Raw genomic sequence first — 6,000 nt, 5'->3', positions numbered from 1 at the left:
CTTACATTGCCAGAAAAACCACTGGACTGAAAGAGATGGGGCCATAAAGTGACCGTAGGACTTCTATCAGTTTTAGGCAACAAAAAAACTGAAAATACTAGTTGCTTCCGTTCCCCCTCCATTTCCACTCGTGTCATGACCGGTGAACTCTGAGGGGAAGCAAAGCATCCCTTCAAGGCTGAGATGATGAAAAGCTCACACACGACCCGCAGCCTCTCCTTCCCTGGCCTGGAACCTGAGCATGCCTCTGGTTGCAGGGAGCACCATCACCGGAGGAGAAGCCTCTGTCCTCTCTGTCTCTGAGTGGGGCGTGGAGCAGAATCCCCCGCCATCCTGCTGAAGCATGAGCTCTGAGTGAAACAGCAACCTTTCTTATGTTAGGTGCCTGCCTTTGAGAGTGCTTTGTTGCCAAGGCATAATCTAGTCTAACAAGTCATGCTGCATAAAGATGAAAATTCTGTACAAAGCAGACCTTTTTTAAAAAGGTCACTTTATTTTCCCTTCATATTTATGAGGACACTTCGTGTAGCTTATCCCTCCCATTCACCCATCTCCCTGTTCCGGGGGCGGGGTGGTGGGGGGAATAAGTATCTCAAGACCAACTGTGAAGAGGCAGACAGAGAGCCGTACCCGACCATAAAGGCTCTGCTTCCAGTGCAGCCAAACGTGGTAGAAGAGTTTGTTTTTCCTTCCCACATAATGGTGCATCGGAGGTTAGACACGCTCAGGAAAAGTCTACTGAGAATATCCTTCGGGAATTCCATAATGGGTGCTTGCTCTTTGTGCATCCCTTCTAATCAATGCGAAATAGTAGATTGTGGGTTCCACAAGCAAAAACACAGACATTTAATCACATGAATGCACACAGATCCAAAAGGAGAATTAATTATTAATGGTGCTGTGGTTAGGCTCAACTTCAATTAATAAATAATTTAGAATGCTGTAGACAGGAAACCACATTATAATAAAAAAAAAAATAAGGTAGAGTCTTAACAGAAACCTCCAAATCAAAACTTGAGGTCATTTCTCAACACTGATAATTCCTAATAGTGTATCATTCCCCTCAGTCCACTCCTGTTTGCTCCTAACAGCACCCATGCACCAACATGAGGTCTTTATTAATATTCACAAAGTTCTTTTTATAAGTATATGATAGCTTATTGTAAAAGGGACATATTTCAAGATATAATCTGGCCTGATACAATGAAAATAGGTTCCACCCAAGCAGCTTTCACTAATACATAGAAAGGCAGCCAACAGCATGCAGCTATGCCTAGGCAGTGCCAAAGTCTTTCAGATCCCAAAACTACCTTAACACAAATTAACAGCCATCTTAAAAAGTGATGATCTGGCAGGTACCATTCTCACTCAATGGTCCATCTGCTGCTTGTGGCTAATGTGTGTGCCATTCTAGAATCTACGAGCATTTAGACTTCAATACAAAAAAGAGAAAACCATCATGAGATGTTGTTTTCTTTTGATAAGCACTTGGTAAACACTCATGGTCATTCAGCTTCAGAGTTAAAACTGCTTTGACAAGATGTAGACATAGGCAGAAATTAATTTGGGAAGTCCAATTTGAGAATTGTTTTCGAGAATCTCTTGTCATCCTCTCTCTCCCCTCCCTTCCATGACAGTAATAGAAAAAGGGGGAAAATGAGCTCTAAGTTAGTTTTTAAGATTCTTTTGGCAGCAGTTACATTTCTAAAAACCAAGATACTTTTGGATGGCTTCACATTCAGTAAAGTGTGTGTGATGTTTTCTGTTACTCCCTGTGCAGCTGATTTTTGTAGAGCATGCCGTTGTGGATAAAACTGTCTCTAGACATAATTTAATTTTCATAATTTATTGTCTTTCAAAACCTAGAATTTATTCTTGGTGAAACAAAATATTAATCATGTGGACTGTCTGGAGCTTTTGTCTGAGATTATAGAATTAAAAAATAAAGATGTTGATATAATGCTCAATTTTGTGCTACTGGCTTATTTTCATTCTTATTTCACGTTAAAAGTAGTAGCTTTAAAAAAATTGCTCATACAAAGTTAACAAATATAATTCATATTTAGCTTTTTATTTGTTTTCTTCTTGGCCCATTAAACAGATTCAATAGTACTGATGCCTCAGAGATAATACTTGAAAATTTTGTAATACACATTGAGTTCTTATTAGGTATTCTAGAATAAAAAGTGGGTTAAATTTTAAGAGACTGTACATCATTTGTGCATTAAGAACTGTAAGATAGGTAGTTAAAATTACTTTGTATTTGTATGTTTGCTAAAATAAAGAGAAGTGAGAAGAATTTTTAGAAGAATTAGTCTTCTAAGAAAAAAGATAGGCGTCCTCCTGCTGACATTTAGTCAGTGGCTGTCTAATATTTCAGTGCCAAAGTCTCATGGACAAAGGACTCTTTCAAATGATGGACTCCGAATGGTTCTTATCCTCGAGATTGGCAGTAGAGGACTTTGGGCTTAGGAGTCAGCATTTATAACCAGCAGCTCAGGTGATTGTAACATTCATGGTCCTTGTCCACATTATGTTTTACAGATAAAGACGAAGGCTGACAGAAGACAGAGATAAGCTGGATGGGAAGAAAGAAGCCTCCAGTGAGAAACCAGGTATAGTAAATAAAATTTAAAAATTCTCTTGGTAAAGAAAACCAAGGGAAAGCATGAAAAAAAAAATAGATGGACTATCCAAGAAGTAGTAGTAACACACAGGAAGAAGCTGGTCTATCCAACCTACTCAGGGCAGAAGCAGAGTTACCAAGCATAAGGGAATGATGGGGAAGGAGGTAGCTTGATAGCCCTCATTTTATCGTAGTTTGGCTTTCTTTTAAATTTTGTATTAGCAATGATCTTTTTTAAATCATTGTGTTTTTAATGTATTCCTGTCCTCTCAACCCCCGCTGCCCTGACCCTTCCCTGCTTGTAGAAATAACTTTATTTTTCTCAACGGCTGTGCTTTGACACCATTTTCTTGTGTGAGGAAAGTTTAAGAAGTAAGAAACAATAAAAACATAAATGGGGAGAAATTATCTTCCTTGATTTGTGGATCCTCCTCTTGGGGCACATATAAATTTGGAGACAATTTTGAGGGATCCACAGACTCCTTAAGCCAATCCACTGGGTTTACTTATGTATTTTCTCCTAGAGTTTTAACCTAGCCCAGTTTAAGCTCCCTGGAAGAAGAGCTTGGACGTCCTTGGACTGTCGAGTTTCCCATAGAAACTACAGTTACACTTCTGTCACTTTCTGTTCTAAAAATGTTTTTATTGTCCAAGTGTCATCCAAAACATTCTGTTGCAGTTTTTCTACACGTACTTGTCTTTTCTCATTTTTCCTTCACCTTTTGATCCTCTTAAAATCTATTATTTTGGGAAATTAGGTGGTTTTAACTATAGAGTTTCCCACAGTACGAGTGTTGCTGATTTGACACCTGTGACATGTTTCACATGTCTTCTGTATTTCCTGTAATTTGGGAGTTCAATCTAAACACTTGATTGAGTCCTTTTCCTTTCCTTTTTTTTTTTTTTTTTTTTTTAAGTAAGTTAACTTAATGGTGGTGTGGTGTGTTCCCTTACTAGGAGACTGTGTCTCTTTTGGGGTGTTAGTAACCACTGGTGTCTGACGCCTGCATCCATTAATTCATTGGGGATTGGAAATGATAATATTTTAATTCCATCACTTTGGCTTCATGGCTTCATTTGTCTCTTTCATAAACAGGTGTTTCTCTTCATATACTATTTTGTTATAAAATGTGTAGTTATTTTTTAAAAAGCAAAAATACATCTTTCAAGATAATTGAATCCCTATCATTCTCCAAGGTTAATTAATTTTTACTTGAAATTCAACACAAACTCAATAGACTTAAGTGTATTTGCTGTTTTAGTCTGATCCAATTAATATCCTTATTGGAGCTGAAATTATCTTAATTCTGTCAGAACTGCTTTTAGGTGGCTCCTAAGTTGTTTCAACACGACCTTAGTAAACTTTGGTGGCTTTCTTTATATCTGACATGAAAGATGGTTTTAGCTCATTTTCTGTATCACTTCCCTATTTCTATTTCATTGATTTTTATGCTTACTTTTGTTCTTTCCTTCCTTTAGATTAAATTTGCTTATCTTTTTCTAATTTCTTAGTAAAAGCATAGGTCATTGATTAGAGAAAATTCCTTTTTTAAATATGAGGATCAATACTAAAAATTTCTCTCTAAGCAATTTAGCTAAAAGTAAAAATAAAAATTGACATAACGTGTCCTTATTTTCAATTTAGATGCTGTAAGATTTACTCTTTTTGGTGAATAGCTCTGTGACATTTGACAAATATAGACAGTTGTATAATCGTCACCATAACAGAGATTTAAAGCAGTTCCTTCACCCGAAACACTCCCCATGCTCTTCAGTGTACAAAACCTCCTAACATCTCCATCCTCTCTCAGGGACTGCTCTTACAGTCGTACCCTTCCAAGAATGTCAAGTAAACAGAATAAACAGAACTGTACAAGGTGTGCTCTTCTGAATCAAGCTCCTTTCCCTTACCAGGATGCATTTTAGATTCACCCGTGTTGTGTTGATCAGTTGCTTATTTGTTTTCATTGCCGAGCAGCATGACATTGTACAGACGTGCCAGTTTGTTTAGCCACTCTCTTGCTGAGGGACATTTGAGATTTTCTCCTGTTTTGTAAACGTCCATGAATAGAGTTTTAAATTTTTGTTATACTTGGGGGTAGAGTTGCTGGGTCACATGGTAAGTAGAGATTTGCTTTACAAGATTGCTCTGCATCTTCAACAACATTTGATATGATAGAGTTTCTTTTTTAACCATGGTAACAGACGTGTAATGGTATCTAATTATAGTTTTAATTCACACTTCTTTAGTGACTAGCTATGTTGAGTGTATTATCATGGGCTTATTTGCTGAAACTCTTGTGGAAATTTTGTCCATTTAAAATTTTTTTTTTTTTTATTAAATTCTGAGAATTTTTTTGTTAGTATATAGATCCAAGTCCTTTATCAGATGTGATATAAAATATTTTCTACCAGTAGGTGACTTTTTTGTTTTATTAGTGCCTTTGGAAGAGCAGATATTAATTTTGATGAAGTCTAGTTATCAGTTTCTCTTGTGATGTCATATGAGATATTTGCCTTAACCAAAGTCACAGAGATTTTCTCCCATGTTTTCTTTTCCAAATGTTACAGTTTTAGGTTTTGCATTTGTGTTGCACACATTTTCTTAGCAAGAGTAGTAGGGGAAGGGAGAATTTAAATTGAAGTGGTTATAAAGTAGTATATGCTTTGTGAAAAGACTGAATTCTATAATGTATATAATAGACAGTGAAATCAACCTCAAATCATCCCGTGTAGAAATATTACGTTTTATAATATGGATAGCATTTAACTTTTTCAGCTTTTTTGAAGATTATTTAAAGCAAAAATAGTGTGAAAACATACTGCTGTCCTAGAGCTTGCTTTTATTCCTGCTCAACAATTATACTACTAATATTTCCACTAATAACAAACTTATTAAGTCAACTTTAAGATCTCTTTGGATTTAGTTCTTTTCTTTAAATAATGCATTAAACACTGTATTCAGAAGTTCTCTTTTTAATTAATTTTTCATAGTCAGTTATCAATTTGCTATGGAGTTAGGTCATTTATTTCTTGACATACATAATTTAAGGTTTATTCTCTCCTGCTTTTGATTTAATTTATATATATGTGTGTGTGTGTGTATAATATTGCTATGGTTCAAAACTTAAACTATATAAAAATATGGTGCACTTCTTACCATTTCTGTCCTGCCTTGTTTCCATGCCCCCTAGGTATTATTTTAATTAGTATACAACTTTTCTTCCCCACCCACTCCCTCACCTTCCTCTCCTTTCTCTCCTTTCTCCCTCCTTCCCTTGCTTCCTTTTTCTGGTTGTTTTTTTTTGGTGGGTGGGGTGGGTGGAGGTACCAAAGCCATATAGTATACACACCTGTTTTCACCACTCACTTAA

General features: G+C 36.2%; 1 long non-coding RNA gene across 1 annotated transcript in view; it reads left to right on the top strand.

The window, feature by feature from the left end:
* The first annotated feature begins 2,542 nt into the window (after positions 1–2,542).
* Positions 2,543–6,000, top strand: part of LOC116659602 — a 101,700-nt gene continuing 98,242 nt past the window's right edge. The window contains exon 1 of the long non-coding RNA XR_004314968.1: positions 2,543–2,615. This is a non-coding gene — a long non-coding RNA (uncharacterized LOC116659602). The remainder of the gene's footprint in view (positions 2,616–6,000) is intronic.

This window comes from Camelus ferus, chromosome 24, assembly GCF_009834535.1.
Source record: "Camelus ferus isolate YT-003-E chromosome 24, BCGSAC_Cfer_1.0, whole genome shotgun sequence".
Classification (NCBI taxonomy): domain Eukaryota; kingdom Metazoa; phylum Chordata; class Mammalia; order Artiodactyla; family Camelidae; genus Camelus; species Camelus ferus.
The sequence above is the reverse complement of the archived record's forward strand: the minus strand, read 5'-3'. Positions and strand labels throughout refer to the sequence as shown.